General features: G+C 41.9%; 1 protein-coding gene and 1 long non-coding RNA gene across 4 annotated transcripts in view; one reads left to right on the top strand and one right to left on the bottom strand.

Annotated features, from left to right (window-relative positions):
- The window catches only part of ADAMTS18 (ADAM metallopeptidase with thrombospondin type 1 motif 18), a 543,678-nt gene that overhangs the window by 145,012 nt on the left and 378,895 nt on the right, over nucleotides 1–19,771 (bottom strand). The window lies entirely within an intron of this gene.
- On the top strand, nucleotides 8,199–11,846 carry LOC140698190 (uncharacterized). Its single transcript, XR_012075802.1, has 3 exons — nucleotides 8,199–8,308; nucleotides 8,736–9,547; nucleotides 11,352–11,846. It is a non-coding gene; the product is annotated as an uncharacterized lncRNA (long non-coding RNA).

Raw genomic sequence — 19,771 nt, forward strand, 5'->3', positions numbered from 1 at the left:
CCTATCACTTTTAATCAAAGCCATTCTCGTACTTTTGCTATGTGACCTTGAATGCAAAGCTTTAACGTGTGCAGCTCTTACATGGGGTGAATCATCCCTACTTCACATCTTTTTATTTTCATGAGGGTTGAATAAAACATATGAAGTGTCTGGTGCAGAACCCAAAACCACTGGTGCTCAATAAATGGTAGCCCTTCTCCCCTTTTTTGTAACTTCTTTGAAACTTATTCCTACTTTCTGAGGCTGTGAACTCTTGCTCAGAGACAGATGCCATCGGAATGTTCTTTCATCCCAGCTCCAGGCTGGACCCTGGCATCACCCATCCGATTTCAGGGCTGCAGCTCCCAACACGGCACCTGGGTGTGCATTTGAAAATGATGTTCCAGTATTTACAACGGCCAAGACGTTCTTCTTGTTGGTCAAGTAAGTCTAAGCACCTTGAGGCTCACCTTGATCATTTCAGCCGTAGGATGCCCCGCCTCTGCAGATATTCTCAACCTGGGTGGCGTGAGCCAAGTCCCAACCCCAGAGGTTCCGAGTTAGTGGGTCTGAATGCTCATCGAGAGTGTTTCTGAAGCCCCCTGGCTCTCGGTGAGTCTCATATGCAGTCGGTCGAGACTCAACCATTGTCCGGAGTCTCCTTACTCAGAGCGCAATCCCCAAATTCGCAGCATCTCCACCACCTGCAGCATCTCAGGCTTTGCCTCGGACCTGAATCAGTCCTGCACTAACCAAGAACCTGCTTGAGACCAAGATTCCCAGGCGACTGTATGCACCTGAACATTTCAGAAGTGCTGCTGCAGAGTCAAACAGATAGGACGTTGATGCCTGCTAGATGCACTTAGACAGTTTCCTGCCCTCTAAAAGCCTCGGTTTCCCCATCTAAAAGATGGCGATAAAAATAGTACCATCTCCCAGGGATGGAGGGAGGAGTAAAAGGGATCATCGTAAGTCAGGTGAGGTGATGGATGAAGCACCTGATGCTGATACATGATCGCCTCATTATCATTCATCCTCTCTGTCTCTCTCTCCATCTCTCTACCTGCTGTGGTTGGAGGCAGGCAAAGCAGGATGCTGGCTGTGTTATCCTGGGTAGCAGAGCCCACAGGAGGCTGGCAGATGCCATATTCACGTCCAGATTAAACACTTCCAATTTTCACCACCCAAAGAGGTTGCAGCTCCCTTGATTTATCTGCATTCCCCAAAACACCACCACAATCTGGGCTTCTAGACACCCTCTCTACCCAATTACACAATCACCAGCCTATAGAGACCGCTGCATGGAGCCTACACCCCGTTACACAGGCGATCGGTTTCCAGAAGCCCAGCCCCATCACACGCCTGAGGCTGGCATTTCCACAAGGCTGCCAGGCACAGTTTCAAGAGGCAGATCATTTAAAACCCATTATTGGAACTCAACTGGCTTTTGCAAGGAATTAATTTAAGGAATCCAAGGTGCCAGTGGGATCATCGTAAAAGGGAGGGGAGGGGGGAGGTTTCTCATTTTTAAAGGCATCTGGGATCTATTTAGAGAGGTTCCAAACATCAGGGGCTGCGTCCAGATGGCAACCCAATACTTGATATTGCTCTCTCACTCAGAGTTCTAGCATCCGCCGTGATTGGATGCAGTCTCTGAAAAGCTAATGTTGAACTGGGACATAATAACAGCCTCAGGACATCAGAGCCCGCGGTGCCTGCCCTGCAGTACTGGACGTTTTTATGTGCATTAAATTAAGAGCTTCCATCTCTCTGGACAAAGAGGGGTAGCACTTCCATGGTGGGTGGCCCCAATTAAACCCTGTGCCCAGTGAGTTTCCGCCGAGGCTGACTGGAAGGCAGCCAGTGCTGATTAGAAAGCAGGTACCTCAAATGGTGCAGGGCTGGCATAATGAAAAGCCCTGGAAAACTGCTAAATGACACAGAGGAAAATCATTACAATCGAAACTTCCCTCCATGCTCCCTCATGCCTCCAAAAAAAAAAAAAACCCACTTCTTCAGAATTGCCTAAAGATCGCTTTGCCCAGTGAGTTAACTGTACAGTAAATGAAAGATCTCTCACAAACATGTAGCTTTGAACACATTCCTCTAATGAGGAAACACTTATTTGGTTTAAAAGCACAGAAAGATGAGGCAGACAAAAAACAAAACAAAAACAACCCCCTCTCCCCCCACAAAAAAACCCAAAAAGTAGATAAATTGCCACATAGACCATAGAGCTGGCAGGTAGTTTCATGTGGGAGGGTGGCAGATATGACTTAATTTAAAATCAGTAATATGTGTCTGTTTTTTCATGATGACAAAACCAATACAAGCTCTTTTTGAAAACCTCGAATAACAAACTGTAAGGAGAGAATAAGAGTAATTCATTATCCAGCCCTCAAAGATGACCACAGATAACATGGTATCTTCCTTCTGTAAGCACTGTTCATAGGATGCAATCTCAACCACATCCTATATACTTTTGTGTACTGCTTCGTTCATTATATCTGCAATATGTTGCAGGTATTAAAATTCCCAGTACCATCACTGTTAATGGCTGGGGTGTGGTCTGTCACATAAGACACCTAACACAACTTTGGACACTCTCTTGTTGTGGGACAGCTGAGCAGCAAGAACATCCAGACTATCACTCCAGTAATGGGGGAGGGAGATGGGGACGAAAATTCCTTGAGTGACACTGGACCAAACACTCTACCAGGGAATGTTCTGTAGGGTTCCTCATTTAATCCTCCACCAGCCCTCTGAGGGAGTTATTCTAATCCCCCCTTATCAGATACGGAAACTGGGGTTCATGGATGGGTGAGGTCACTGGCCAAGGTTACCAGCTAGTGAGACTAGAGCCAGGAGGAAGACCGAAGTGTGTCAGATCCTGCCTTCATTCTTCCTCCTCATCCATTTGCAGGCACAAAACCGTGTACTCAAAAGACCATGAGTATGGAGTCCGAGGGTTGTTTGTTGCATACCATGCAAAAGGTAAGTGCTCCCTGAATACATGTTTCATAAAAACCCTTCATTCTACTTTGAATTTCACAAGTGCTATCCCTCACAGACCTAGCAATTGTGCGCACAAAGTGTTACATTCACAAGGTCATATCTTTTCCCGAGACCTACAGTTAAAATGTTTAATTTTGCATACGAAAGATATCGTAGGTTGAGTTAATAGTGTAGAACAAAAGGCAGACACAGGTCTCAGAAAGCTCCACTGTGGTAGGGCTTGAGACTGGTTGAGAAAGAAATAGTGACAACAATAACAATAATAATAAAAGTGACTTCCACTAATCGATTGCTTACTTGGTCATGGGCTGAGCCCTGGGAACATTTAGAGACAAGAGGGCATCAGAGTACTCTGCAGCATGGTTGCCTAATCTGGAAAATGAAAGTAAGAATGTCTAATGCACAGAGAAGTTAAGTAATTCCCAGCTGACATGATCTGGGTGAGGGGCAGTGGGAGAATCTGAAAGCAGGTCTACTACTTTCCAAAAAAGCACATTCCAAAAACGCACGTTTCTCCATGTCACCATCCTTTATTGGGTAGCATGGAGCACTCAGCCAGGGGGTACAACACCCCTACTCCCCATCTTGCCATCAGGAGTTTCAGGTTTCCGGGGAGTCTCACTGAAGGAAGAAATTCTACCCCTGGGGTCTATATTGAATGCAATATAATGTAAAGACCAGTAAACAACTTAACAGGTACAAAGAAATAACCTATCATGAAAAAGAGTCTGAATGTCATTCTAAGTGAAGTAAGCCAGAAAGAGAAAGAAAAATACCATATGAGATCGCTCATATGTGGAATCTAAAGACTCATGGGCAGAGAATACAGACTTGTGGTTACCAGGGGGGTAGAGGGTGGGAAGGGATAGACTGGGATTTCAAAATTGTAGAATAGATAAACAAGATTACACTGTATAGCACAGGGAAATATACACAAAATGTTATGATAAATCACAGAGAAAAAAATGTGACAATGAGTGTGTATATGTCCATGAATGACTGAAAAATTGTGCTGAACACTGGAATTTGACACAACATTGTAAAATGATTATAAATCAATAAAAATGTTAAAAAAAGAATAAATATAAATGTATACCTGAATCACTGTGCTGTACACCAGAAACTAACACATTTTACTGATTTACTAATCAGCTATACTCAAGTTTTTTTTAAAAAGGTGCAAAGAGAGGAAATAAGGTGTGAAAAGGTATCATCAAATATTAAAATTGGTACATATTAAATTTTTATAGATTTTTAACTTTGACCCTTACAATAACCCTGTGAGATTGGTAATATAAATAGCAATTGATCAACTCTAAGCTAGAACACAGATGAGTCTTTTTGAATCTTCTTTACTCCATCTTTATGTTAAGACAGATGATGACTGGATATACCCCCTCCCTTAAAATGGGACCACGCGTGGTGTGATCCCTAAATCTCTTGTAGTATTGGAAGTCTGGTGGCCTTGGCAGAATTGGAGTGACTTCCCAGACATCTGCCTTGCAGGTTTCTCCTGACACTCCCACTGAACTCTCCACGTCCCCAACGCTCACCTCGTCCACTGTTCTGTCTTCTGCCCTGCATCAACCCAGACACGGAACACAGTGCTCTTGGTTTGTCCAAAACCACTCACAAAAGGCATCTGTGTGTGTAGCAGTTGTTACTAAAGTTTGGGGACCCAAATGCTTTTTATTTTTTATCGTGGTAAAATACTGTCTTCATCAGGAGGAACACAAGCCATAGGACATATGTAGATATATAGAACGAGGGTTATTATGAGGGATTGGCTCACCCAACTACGAGGCTGGGAAGTCCCACCACCTGCTCTCTGCAGGCTGAGGGCCCAGGAAAGCCAGGGCTGTGGTTCCAGCCCAAGCCTGAAGGCCTGAGAACTAGTGGGCCCAGGGGTCTAAGTCCTGGTCCAAAGGCCCAAGAACCAGAAGCGCTGATGTCCGAGTGCAAGGGAAGGTGAATATCCCAGCTGAGGCACAGAGAACGAGTTTACCCTTCCTCCCACTTTGGGAACTTTTTCTTCTCAATAGATTGGATGATGCCTACAGGCTTTGGTGAGGGTTGATCTCTTAACTCAGGCTACCCACTCAAATGCTAATCTTTTCCAGAATCACCCTCACATACACACCCAGAAATAATGTTTTATGGGTTATCTGGGCATCCTTTGCCCAGTCAAGCTGAAACATAAAACTAATCATCAGAAGTCCACAAAACATACAATTTTCCGTTGTAACCACTTGAAAGTGTACGATTCGGCGGCATTAAGTGTGTCCACAATGTCGTACAACAGTCACTACCATCCAACGGATTTACATCACGGAGGTCTAAGCTGATGTACAGTGATATCAGATATCCCTGTCTTACAAGACATCTGGCCACCCACCAGGCCATGTAAGATCTCCATAAACCCAAAGACTTCTCTCCCTGCCTTTCTTTTTCTCCGGCCTTTTCTGCCAAACAGTTTTGCCTTCAATCTGTCCAGTTCCAACTCTATCTGACTATATCAAATAACTCATGAATGTGCTCTACCGAAATAGAAGGTCATTCATTCCTTGTTTCCCCCCTTAGGAGAACAGAATCTCACAAAAGCACCGATGCTTCAGACCCCTTTTCTGCTTACCAGGTCTCAGTAAGTGCAAAGAAGCTGGGATGAGATTGATTTCCTTGTGGCTATGAAGCGTGCCCTTTCCCTCAGAAGGAAGAAATAGGAATCATCAGTTCAGGCTTAAGATCAAAAATTGTTGCTGTCAACTTTTACAATGTAAAAACTGGAATGCCTTCTGTGAACCGTGGAGCATGGAGTGAAACCAAGCCGGGTCTTCATCACCAGTTCAGACTGATCTAATGGATCCATTGATAAAGGTTGATCCAAGGCCATCCTTGGCATAAGCCTGAGCTCAGAGTTCTTAATGTGAAGACTTTCAAACTATCCCAACCCCTCCAAGATAGGTTGGTAACCCTTCTCTCTGATCTTTGAACATGCAGTATTTTGCTCTGTCACAGGGCAGAGAAAATTAAACTAGAAACTAAAATAAAGTGGGGTGGCTTCCCTATTGGAATTTGAGCTTCTGAGATCGAGGGACTACGCTAATTCCATCTTAAATGGTGGTTCTCAACTGGGGACAGTCCCTGTACCCAGGGGACATTTGGCAATGTCTGGAGATGTTTGGGGGTTGTCATAACTGGGTTAGGAATTGCTAAATAATTGCATTTATTGTGCAGAGGCCAAGATGTTGCTAAACAGCCCACACTGCACAGAATGGAACACCCCAAACAGAATTATCCCATCCAAATGTCAATAGTGCCAAAGTTGAGAAATCTTGATCTTAAAAGTTGTTCATTTAGCAAATATTTATTAAGCACTATCTATGTGTCACACTTTGTGCTAAGAGTTGGAAAACTTGTGCCTGTTTCCTTACCATGACTATTTTTGTGATAATAATAGTAAACACCCAGTGTGCATTAAAAGGTGTAGGGTCCTATGTTAACTCTTCACATATCTAACATTTCCTCCTGTTATCTTACCAATAGCTCTGTAATGGCATCATCTCAAATGATAGAGTGGAAGCCCAGAGAGGTTAAGTAACTTTCCTAAGGCAACATAGCATCTGGCTTAGGTCTCCTGATTTGTAACAATCAAAATAATTGCCCACCACCTAAAAAGCAATTAGGAATCAGAGTATATACCTCGAAAAACTGTTACAAAGGTTATTTATGTTACCTCATTTTTTTATATGTAATGACTCGACAGATATAGCAGGCTTTCAGGACAGAATCTTGAGAATGACTTTTGCTATGGTGAGTGGTTTGAAAGATGTTAGACTGTCACTTGAGGTAAGAGGACAGGAAGTCTAAAAAGGGACTATGATTGCAGGGGACCTTGAATGCCAAATTATTCCCCAGGAATGATGGATTTTTTAAAGCTTAAAATTAGAATTTTTATTTTATCTTGAAGCCTACATTGAGGAAATTAGATAACCCTCTGCACTATTTTCTGCATTGAAAGTAATAATATAATGATCATTTTGGTTTTCTACATGCCCATGCACATTTTGGCTACTTAGCATAATTTTTAAAAAAAATGTGACTATGCAAGTAAATAATTTCTCAGATTACTCTAACACATGCAGTTCTATCACCCATATTCTAATTATTTTTATATTTTTAAAATTCTAGAATATATAGAATAATAGAAAACAATAATGTATCCATATGTTTAGTATTATAACCACCTGGATGATAAATTTTTGATGAAGACCCTCTACAGGAGAACGTGCATGTGTGTGTGTGTGTGTTTGTGTGTGTGTGTGTTGGGGAGGGGAGATCAATGTATGGCAGAAAACAGAGAGAGAATCCTGGTAAATGATACTGATGACGAGAGCCTGGACCAACTGACAAAAGAAACAGCTCCATTTCTCAGTATCTCAATCTGTCCCCCTTTCAGTAAATATTTCTATTTCCTCACCCAGAGGAAGAATATACTGTGTCCTCTGGTTTTACCACGATCCTCCGAGAAGGAATAAATGGGGAAATGTTTGAAAGAAGAAATGGGGAAGAGCCAGGAAGTCTGGGAAACCCACTGGTCCACGATGTGGGTCTGACCCCAAGGGCAGGAGAAAGGGAAGGATGGTTGAGGGGAAGCACCCGAGACTTCTGTGCAATCTGAGGAAGGTTCCAGACGGCCATGGAAGAGGCCTCAAGCCAAAGCCGGCCATCAGAGGCGTCTTGAGTTTCCCAGGAACTGGCTTGCTCCAGTGTCACTGCTGCGCTTGCTCACTGGCTGAACGCAGCCCACCGGCAGTGTGGCCTTGGCACGGATGCGGCGGGGGAACTCAGCGCAAGCAGCTGGGCCCTTGGTCAGTTCCCCTCCCCGTAGCTACATGTCTGTGAGAGGCGGTCTCACGCCCACCGCACTAGGAACTTTTCAGTGTCTAGTGAAACACGCCCAGACTGCCTTGGATTCAACGAGACACGCAGGCACTCAAACACATGCCCTCTGGGCAAACAGTGTGTCACCTGCCTGTCCCCTGAACTGTCCTCGGGCCGCCCATCTGCGGGGCCGGCTTAGAACCAGTGAGCTCACCTGCTTGCAGGCCAAGTTACCCACGCCGCCCATCTCCGAGGACCGTTCTCTCACTCCGCCCCGCCCCGCCCCAGAACGTCCTATTATTCCGTTGTGCTCCACACTAAACCCTGTACCTCAGCGTCGATTGTCTGGCCCTCCTGTTTCTTTCTGAAGCCACCAGGCCCAGGATAATAAGCTACACACACTGTAATCCTGTGTACACAAGACGTCTCTGAGGTGAGCTCTAAGCGAAGGAGGCGGTCTAAACGTCATTCCTCTCCCGCGGGTCCCGCCCATCCTCCCCAGCGCAGCGCGCTAGTTGTGAAGGGGGAGTCTGAGCCGCTGGACCCTGGCCAGCCATCTGGGAGTCCTTTCGTGGGGACCTGAAATAGTCATCAAGTAGGGCAGCTGGAGGTGAGGGGCTTTTGGGTCCTACCTGCGTGCTCCGTAGGTGGCCGCAGGGCACTTGAGTCAGATCCAAGAGAGGCACCTGGCTCTGAGCTGGCAGGGAGCCAGTATCAGAGGGTAGCTTGCTGTGAATGGCGGTGTCTGGCCTCAGTGCATGCTTTATTGCGGTGTGTCTCTTTAAAACTAATTCCTCAGTGAAAGATGTCTGAAACCCAAGCCTCCCCAACCTCCCTCTCCATTTTATTTTCATTTGCAGGCAACCTGTCCTGTTGAGAGTCACGAGAGTCCTGCTTGGAAGCAAATCCGTGCTGGACATTGAGTCCCTGAGCGATGCCAGGCACAGCTGTTAAAGTGGGGAAGCCTCTCCCAGGCCTAGAAATGACTAAAAGACAGAGCAAACCTGTCCATCTCCCAGAGCATCCAAGGCTGTGTCAAGCGCAGTAAATGTAGAAGAGAGGATTTCTCAAAAAGGTTTGGAACATACTGATGTAAAAACTGTTTTCCCAAAATATACATGGGGCAGTACAATGGCTCTCAAAGCGTGGTCCCCAGACCAGGGGCATCAGCATCAGCAGGAAACCCATTAGCAATGCAAATTTGGAACCACCCACACCTGCCGAATCAGGAACTCTAGGGGTGTGACCCAGCACTCTGTTCTATCAAGATCTGCAGGTGTTCTGATGATCTTCTGGTCATCACTAACGTTTGAGAATCCCTTCTCCAGAGACAGAGATTGCTTTTCACCAATAACTAGAACACAAGACAATTTTAATTCTGCAACAATCATATCATGACAGTGTACTTGTTCAAATATTTGCTGAACTACTATTAAGTTCTGGCCTCTGGGCTTGGCATGAAGAAGTCTAATGGGAAATGAAGAGACATGTCTCTTGTTTTCACAAGCTCATCTTCTGGCCAAGAGAGTTGATATTAATCAAACACACAAATAAATTATTTAAGGTGTTTTGAATAAAATTGACAAACCTGATCCATTACGGAAGATGAAGAAAAGCTTCAGCAAGGAGGTGTTGCTTGTTGAGATATAAAGGAAACATATCCATTATGCTGGTAAGCTTTGGAACGGAGGTGGCCTTTCAGGTGAAGGGAACAGCGCCACATCCAGGCCCTGCATCTGGATGAAGGAATTGACAGAAGATATGGGTGGCCGAAATGCAGAGAACAGAGAATGATGAGGCAGGATGCATAAAAGAGGTTTGGAACCATGTGAAAATGTGGGTCTTTGTTACAAGATCCATGGCACCCCTTGAAAAGTTTGAAGACGGGGGTGGGGCACCATGTGCAGATCAGCTTTGGGAGAGGTCATATTCTGGTTGAGGTCTGCAGAATGGACTGGGGAGGGACCAGGGTGGAGGGTACAGTGAGGAAGGCAGTGTAGTTGTCGAGGCCAAAGATGAGGTTGAGAGGCCAGGGTGGTGACAGTGGAAATTTAGAGACGTGGAAGGGATTGAGAGGCATAGGGAGGGTTGACCTTTGGAGGAGAGAGACAAAGGTGTTTAGAATGGGCGCTGTTTCTGGCTTGCACAGCTAGAAGAGTGGGGATACCATTCAATGAGGTGACATCTCTGAAAAGCATTGCATTTGAGACAAGGGGAAGTGAGAGGCAAGACACAAAGAATTAAGCTTTTAAAATGTTGAGTTTGGACTGTCCTTGAGACCTCTGGGTATAAGGCCTGGAGCAGAATCTCAGAAAAGATTTGGGTTGCGGATGTCAAAATGGAAAGTGACTCACACATCTGTCTCAGGGTGGAAACACAGAGAGTCTAGAATGAGAAGACAGTAGGTCCCAGGATCCATGCAGGACGGACTCCAGTATGTGTAACTCATGTGTAGCAAGGGCTCATAAAGGTTTGTATAACATGAAAAAGGAAGAGAAGGAGGAGGAAAAAGAGGTAAAAATGAAGAGTAGAGCAGACGGCATTGGGCTAAAATTTGGGTTCTGCCATCTGAACGAGTTCCTTATTCCTTGCAAGCCTCAGTTCCTCCCTCTGTAAAATGGGGACACAGGAGTCCAAATCTCACAGGTGTATTGTGAACATTATGTGATGTTAACATTTCGTACGTGGCCAATGTGCAAAAAAACCTCAGCGATCATTGCCCTGAGCAAGGCGCTGAAAAGGCTCTTCATATTATTTACGGAATTATTGCAGGAGTAAATCAATCCCTTTGCTCGTAGGATTATTTTGCTGAGATCCACTTTGTAGTAATAGAGTGGGGCCAGGGTCGGGGAGGGCAGAGACTGTGTTTGAGTTTTGCATTCCATCCAGTAACCTTGGGCATTCATTCTGAGCCTCTCTCCTCTTTGAAGAAATCAAAAGGGAAAAAAAAAAAAAACCTGAGGCTTGATTTCAACCTAGTTTTTTTTTTTTTTTAAAGACAGAGTGGAATATCTTTGTTTCAGTGCTCTTCTCCAAGGCAGTATTACTCTGTCATATGTATATTGTCCTCCTTGCTGGAAAAAAAGTCAAGGATGCTCATAAACTTATACAGATCGACAGAGACAGACTTGATACTTTTGTGAATTTGAAGGAAGATAAAGTGTTAGGGATCATCGTTGTTGTTAATAGGAAACATGACATACATAGAAAAACGAGAATGATAGAAATTTTGGGAACTGAGTCCAACTGTTCGGTGCCAACCTCATAATTTTTCTTTCTTCTTTTCCCCACATATCTGTGTATCACCTGAACTCTTCACTATTTTCAGTTAACTTGATTCACTTTACAATGATTTTATGTACCTTGATTCACTTTACAATGATTCACTTTAAAATGATTTCCTCTAACGTAAATATATTAATAGTTTAAAGCATAAAAATATAAAAAATCTTTTTTTAATTCTGTGTGTCCCCAAGAACCTTCTGGAGTGCCAGCGACAGAATGCATTCCCCACGTTGGAGACTCTGGTAGAATGATGGGGAATGCGGGGCAGAAGACAAAAGAAAGCAAACAATGGCTTCCAGACATGGTGGCTCCAGACCTCTCATCTCCAACATCTTTTTTCAACTTCCCAAGGAATCCCCATAGGGCATGCCTCGGTTGCCTGGGAAACTCTGGTCTACATAACCTGACCACATGTCATCCTGTGACATATGGAAGAGCCCGCCAGCCACACCAAGGATCTGTCACAGACATGTCATCCTAAGTCTGAACACTTCACGTACCACAGGCCCTGAGTTTAAAAGTCAAAGTTACCCATCAGGAAGAGAAGGTGTCACAAAATGAAATGTGAAATGTTCTAAATTCAACAGTGGATTTAGGAACATATAACATTGTGGTCTCATATATACAGGCAAAAAAATGTAGCAAAGCCCAAATGTTCAGTTTCAAAAAAAGGAAACTTCTAGTCAGTTCTGCTCCAGTGTCTTCTCTGTGGTCCAATTAATCAAATCAGAATGAGTCCAAAACTGGTAGCCACTTGCCAAGCTTGCAAAAAAAAAAAAAAAAGCAAAAAAACAAACAAACAAAAAACAAAAGAAAACCCAGTCTGATTCTGATTATTAAATAAACAACTCCCAAAAAAGGAAGTGTTATGGAAAAAGACAAACATTTTTCCCCCAGAAATTGCAGTGCTTTGAACCCCTCCCACGAGTTAGTGGTAAGAAAGTCTAAACTAGCTAGAAATTGAGGATATATCAAATCATATTTTCTTCCAAACAGAAGATATCAGAACGTCTAAATCACCTCTCAAAAAATTTTAAGTGTTACTCTTTGTCTTACATTTTAAAGAAAATAACTATGACACATTCTTGGATGATAAAGGTTTGGGTTATATATTTCTTAACAGAGTTCTGTAAATGAGTTGTCTCTTGAATGTAAAAGCTTCAAAGCAAATACTAATGAATTCAATTTTGATCACATAATCTTTTTCATGATTCTTTTTGCTGGAAGCCAGAAGGCTGGTTTACACAACCTTAAGGCAGCCTTTGCTGGGATACAAATCAGCAGATTTAGAGCAGAGTTCCAACGCTAATGGCTACTTACTATCTGTGGGAGAAGAGCCCACTCTACTTCTCTGATCTTTAGAGACATATGTAAAGGGGCAACACTTCACATGACTGTTGAGGATGTAAATGAAATAGGAAAGTGGGAACTCTGTGGTTGAACAGGAAAAAAAAAATCTGGAAGGATAACATGCCAGGTTCTCCAACAAGCTCTCTTTTGGGAATCTGCGCATGTGTGGACATGCGTATTGGGGGTGGGGGTCATTATGTGGTAGTATGGAAGACTCCCATTTTGTATTTTACATACTTCCAAACTAATCAAATGTGTTAAAATGAACATGCCTCATGTATAAATGTCAACGACTAAAAGGACATTAAAGAACAAAAATAGCAAGAAGATAAAAGGTGCCCATGGAAGGGGTACTGGGTCCTTGAGTCATATTCTGAAACTCAGTAGCATTCAATGTCTGTGTCCTTCCCCAGAACAGCCGGCACTCTGCCAGGTGCTGACTTGATTCTAAGATAAACTGCAGTGGAGCAATAGGAAAGGTAGGACCTCAGATACTCTGGTGCATCTGAGCTTCAAACTGCTTCGCTGAGCAGTTTGATATCCTTGCTTGAAGAATTAAAAAAGAGAAAAGAAAAAGATAATGTAAGTCACTGTTTATCAAAACCGCAGTCACAATGCTGTCACTCATTAATCATTGACACTTACTGGGAATTAGCTATGATCTGAGAATGGTGCTTAGCATTTTTTTTTAACATTTTTTTGCATGTTTTTTTTTTTAATGAATGTCTCCTTCGCTGTTTGCACAACCATTTGAAGATGGCAGTATTATCATCCCCGCCGGCTCATGGGGCAAATGATACTGAAAAGGTTAGGTAACCTGATCTATGGTCACAGGGCTAGCAAGTTGTAGAGCTGGAAAGGAAATTCCAGCAATCTGGAACATTAGATGGGATTAAACAGCAGGAGTTCAAAAGTACTAAAGCAGAGAAATTGGCAAATGGGTCCTTTCTGAACATAGTTGAATTTCTTGTGGGCTTGGCTGATTGACTCACAGAATTTTTAGTGTCGGAAAAGATAGGGCAGGTCTTTGAGCTCAACCTCTTTCTCAGAAAGAGTAAGGAATCTTTCCCACATATCCATGATAGATGACCTTTAATTCTTTGCTTAAATAGCTCCAGTAAAAGGAAATTCAAGATTTATGAGAACAGATCTTTGCCTTGTTGGATAATTCTTGACAACACTTCTTCCTTAAATTAAGCAGAAATTAGTTCCTCTGCAAAATGGCACCAAACACCTTAGTTCTTGTACCTGGAAACCCACATAATTAAGTCTGTTTTGTCTTCCATACATTCATGCTTAAAATATATATAGACAATGCTTGTATCCTCAGTAAATTTGGATGACTTCTCTGGAGGAAAGAGTAGTTTTAGGAGTAGGCAACTTACAGTCCTGGACTCAAATCTCAGATTGGTTCTTCGCTACTCATTAATTTTTGGACAGCTTCCTTAAATTCTGAATCTCAGTCTCTTTATGTATAAGCTGATGAACACAATGCCCATGTCACAAAGCTTTTGGGAAATAAAATGTAAAGTATCAAGCACAGCAGAGCACTGGGCACAGAATAACAACCTAGCGTTACTGGCTTTCTTTCCTCTATCATTGTTTTGTTGACCTTTCTCTGATTTCTGCCTATTTTTTATTTTTAAGAACCTTTTGAAATGTGAAGCTCCCATCTACATCCAGTACTCCAGGTGTACCCTGATGCTAAACAAGGTAGAACCAAATTAGGTAAACACCCTAATTTTTAAAAATTTAAATATCCTCATGATTCCAAAGAATCTTATTTGCCTTGGAAATGGATGGAAAAAAAAAATCAGACCTCTTTTCCCTGGTTTCTAACCAAGTCTCATGTCTCCCATGGTAAACTTATTGATTTTACTTCTAGCCCAAAAAGTAAGATTTCCTTTTCTCCCTATTTGTACTCCATTTTCGAAAACTGTCCCCGCCTGTTGATTTCATTGTGTCTTGGTTCTGTTGTCTGTGCTAATAGCAATCCCTCCCCACTTTGTGGCAGCTGAAAATGTGATAAGTACAATTTCAATCCAAATAACTGATAAAAAATGGCAAACAGGACAGAGCCAGGGAGTTAGCCCCACGTCACTCCGCCACAGACCTCCCACCAAGTTGACAAGAAGTCGTTAATCAGCCTCCTCGGTCTTCTGTGATTGTGTTCAGCAGTCCTGCCATCTCGTTCCCATGTCAGAATTCTGCACACACAACCATCAGGGAAACTTTATCACATGCTTCTCTGACACCAGGAAGCGTCTGTCCCCTGGTCTGCCAGCCTAGTAGGAAAACCATCGATAACCAAATGTAGAGTTATTTTGGTACAAAAACACAAACTGCCTTTGTATCAACACACATTTGTAATGCTTATCAATGTAATAAAAGACACTAGGCTCTTTAAAGATGACTACTTCTCTTTAAAAAGATAAAGTCCCTTCTTTGGTTTCTAGAAGTGACTTAAATAGTCTCCCTTTTAGAACATTTGGTTGTTTCTAATCTAATGGCATCTTTCCTAGCCTCCGACAAAATCTGAAAGTTAGAGAAAATTACGCTAATGGATTTTCACAAGTCTGAAGGACGATGCCTGCTTTTATGCGTATGATCACCATCTTCTTTCCCATCTAGGAAATTTTCCACTTTTCAAAAATGTATTTGATCTTCTCTTTGCTGTTACAAGACAGCTTCCTGGAATTTCATTTCAGACCAACTTATTTTACCTATTTGTAATCACTGATATACATTTTTACATTTGAATTTTTAAACTAGAATCAAAACAGACCCTAGCTTGTGCTGTTATACCCTCCAATGGTAGCGTTTAAGCAGAGTTTGCTATAACCACTGCCTAGACTGTCATGCAGATCTTAAAACACTGTAAGTCTAACAACTGTGTAATTTTTAAATTTTTATACAAATATGAAAAATTCTTGTCTATACTAGTAAAGAATTGCCTTTTATCTATTTGAATGATTCCCTTGATGTTAATTCCCCCGAGACAGAGAATTGGGTCTAAAGAAACGAGTATTTTCATTCCTCTTAATGTATATTACTACTCATGTTTAAAATAATTTAGAAGGCTATCACTCGTGCACAAATATATGTTGTTGAAAACTACACTTGTGTTATAGGTACTGTTCATTTTCCAAGTGCTCTGTTCTAATAGAGACCCTAACCTTTCTTTTTTTTTAACATTTTTTATTGATTTATAATCATTTTACAATGTTGTGTCAAATTCCAGTGTTCAGCACAATTTTTCATTCATTCATGGACATATACACACTCATTGTCACATTTTTTTTTCTCTGTGAGTTATCATAACATTTTGTGTATATTTCCCTGTGCTATACAGTGTAATCTTGTTTATCTATTCTACAATTTTGAAATCCCAGTCTATCCCTTCCCACCCTCCACCCCCTGGTAACCACAAGTCTGTATTCTCTGAGACCCTACCTTTCTACATGTCTCATCAAGCCTTACATTTGTGGCTTGTAGATGGTTAGACTCTACAACACATTGTGACATTTGTTATATCAATTTCCCCAGTGGTAAATTCAAAAGAAACCTGTTTTACTTAGCTGAGTTCCTCTCCTTTTGAAATAGGGCAATTAGATTTTCTGATGTGGCAACCTTACATCATTTCTTCTATAGTATCCACCTAGTACATTTACCAGGGAGTTGGCTTATTACAGCTACACCTAAACCCACAATGGCAGTTCCAAATTTTGTAAAAGCAGACTCTGAAACAGCTTGCAAAATTCACTGAATCTGTCTGCCCTAAAAAAAATATTATTTGAGAATGCACTTACTCCAAACATGGTAGAGGCCGTGGTAAACACCAAGATGAGTAAGGCATGGCCCTTATATTCAGAGACGTGTAACTGAGAAAGAGGAATAAAGAGGGGAAAAAAAAAACCCACAGAAAGAGGAGACAGAATATGGAAAATACCCTGAGTATATAAACTGTACGTGCAAAGGTTGGAGAAATGAATTTGGTATTTAAAACACCCTGTTTGGCGCAAGAAGAGGGTGGTGGAGTTCATGGCGATTAAGACTCAGCAAAGCCCACAGAGACATTTTCTCTGCTGCTCCAGTTAGAAAAGAGTGACAAATAAGGCTGATTCCTAGGAAATCAGAAATAGACTCTCTCCCTAGAGGAGGATCTTCTCCTACTCTGTTTTTAATAGCTGAGATGGTGCTGGGAAATGAACCGATTTGGGAGTGGTGCTGTGGGAGAAGGTGGCGCTTTGGGGCAGATTTGGTTTGGGTGATGATTTCCCAAGGAGGAGAGTTCGGTCTGAGGTCCAGAAAGATGCTGAGAACTGGGCTGGGTTTCTCGCCATCCTGCAAGAGTGGAAACTGAGCCCCCACTGTGTTCTGCCCCATCCAGCTCCAGGGACAATAAAAGTCAATTTGTCGTTTCGATATTCATCAGGCGAGTTCACCAAAGACTATGCGTTTCTATCGTCTTGTTCCTCCTTGGCCACCCAGAAATCCCACTGTGGCCAGTCCTCAGTCTGGAGCCTGGAATATATGCATGGCTTTCCTTTCCAGGATAGCTGATCAGGGTCCCCATCGCCGTCCCCAGCAAGGAATGTTGTTTATTGATTTTAAGGAATTCTGGGAACCTGCATTCCAGGGCAGCTTATCAAAATACTGGTCAAGTTAATATGTCATTTGATTACCCCCTCATGGCTGCCAGAGATTCCATAAATTTGATACATAAATAAATATAAATCACATCCTTTTTTACCCTTTACCTTTTCTCCCACTAGTGACAAACTACTGAGTTGTTCAAACTTGACTGACTAATCTTGAAATGCATAATACCATGTGTTTCAAAAGGAAGTTGGGAGACGTGGGTGAAAATCTTGACTCTCCTACTGTGAGCAAGTGGTCTGGATTCAACAGTGTGGTCTCTTATGAAATGAGATTGAATTTTCTCCTATATCTTTCCAAAACAGGTCCTCGCTAATCATTCAGGTGCCAGTAGAAATAGCAACTCCTCAGAGAGGACTTCCCTGATCACTCAATTTAAGTAGCCTCTCTCTCCCCCAGTCACTCTCTATCCTACTAGAGCCTGGCATTTATTTTTTAAAGTTTTATATTTGTCTTAATTTTTTTAAATCATAGAGCTTGCTTTGTCAAATGTTATCCAAATTATTTATTTTCTAACTCCTTTAACAAGAAAGTAAACTGCACATGGGCAGGAGTCTTTTCCGTCTTATTTTTAATCTAGTCTGGCATGCTATCTGCCGTAGGCTAAGCAGTCAATAAATATTTCTGGAAAGCAATATCCAGCGAATTGGATTTGGCAAAGGATTCATAGAAATGACCCTGCTATGGGATGAACTGTGTTGCCCCCACCCAAGAATTCACAGGTTGATGCTCTAACCTCTGGTACCTCCAAATGTGACTATACTTAGAGGTAGGATCTGTTGAAGAGGTAATGAAGCCTATATGAGCTTGTATAGATGGGCCCTCATTCAATATGACTGGTGTCTTTAATAAGAAGAGGAAATTTAGACACACGAAGAGACACCAGGGATGTGTGTATGCAGAAGAAAACACACGTGAAGAGGCAGCAAGAGGAACACCATTTGCAAGCCAAAGAGAGAGACTTCAGAGGTGACCAAAGGTGTTTTTTGTTATGGCAAAACCAAAAGCAGCCCTAGCAAACCAATCAGGCTCTGAAAGCACATGCGGCACCACCCACAGATAGACGAATGGGACTCCATCAAAATTAGAACATTCTGTGCACCCAAGGACATGCTTAAAAAAGTGAGAAGACAATCTAAAAAACGGGAGAGGGGGGAAATTTACAAATCATATCTCTAATAAAGGTTTAATATCCAAAATACACAATATATTAAATATATCATATATTATAGTATGTATTAGCCATCTAAATATATAAAGAGCTCCTGAAACTCAACAACAAGAAGACTAACAACCCAATTAAAAAATGGGCAAAATACTTGAACAGACATTTCTCAAAAGGAGATACACTGATGGCCAATAAGCACACGGAAAGATGTGTTCCATAGTCGTTAGGGAAATGCACATCAAAAACAAAGGTGTTACTTCCTGTCTACTCGAATGGCTATAATCAAAAAATGGAAACTCACAAATGTTGCCGAGGGTGTAGAGAAACCAGAACCTGTGTACATCACTGATGGGAATGTAAAGTACTGAGGGAAACAGTCATAGCTCCTCAAAAAGCTAAACACAGAATTAAGATCCAGTGATTTCAGAACGAATTGAAAAGACAACTCAAAAGAATTGAAAACGGACTTGAACAGGTTCTTGTATGCCGGTGTTCATGGCAACATTATTCCCAATAATCAGAAAGTGTAAAAAACCCAAGTGTCCCTCAACAGACTGACGGAAAAACAAGTGTTAGATCCATACACTGGAATACTGTGCAGCCATAAAAAGGAATGAGGTTCTGACACAGGCTACAACATGGATAAACCTTGAAAACATTATGCTAAGTGAAATAAACCAGACACAAAAGGACAGCTATAATATGATTCCACTTATATGAAATGTCTGGAACAGACAAATTCATAGAGACAGAAAATAGGTTCTGAGGGTTCCAGGGGATAGGGAAAATAAAAATGAGGTGTTATTGCTTAATAGTTACAGACTTTCTATTTGGGGTGACGAAAATGTTTCAGAAATAATGGTCATGGTAGCACAACATTGTGAATGTATTCAATGCCACTGAACTGTACACTTAAGAAGACTTAAAAGGGCAATATTTGTTACAATATTTCATCACAAAAAGGAAAACTATTAAGTGAATAAATGATTTACAGCACCAGTCTTATCTTCTCCCAGGTTAGACTTCTATTATCAGATGATTAAGATAACTGATACTAGATTTAAGAAGCTTGTCTTCCATTTGAATTTTATTTCTATGATGAGTTTGGCCGGATACTAATATGGTTTTTGTTAAGTTGGGAACTTTTGACTCTGCATATACTTTTCCTTGGAAGCAAGCTTAAAAAAGCATGTCTTCTCTATAGCTGCAGACGAGGTTAAGCTCCCTGTGAATACAGCTTGTATTTTTTTTTTCTCTGATGCTCATCCACACCTGTATCCCTAGTATGGTGTGTGGCACATAGTAGGTGCTCAAGAAAAACTTATTAAATGGCAGAAATAGTAAATGTAGCCAGAATAGCCTAACTCTTCTAGGGCATTATGACAAATTATAGCAACTTAACTTTATATGTAACATCAAACTCCCACATTAAAC

Source organism: Vicugna pacos, chromosome 9 (assembly GCF_048564905.1).
Source record: "Vicugna pacos chromosome 9, VicPac4, whole genome shotgun sequence".
NCBI lineage: Eukaryota > Metazoa > Chordata > Mammalia > Artiodactyla > Camelidae > Vicugna > Vicugna pacos.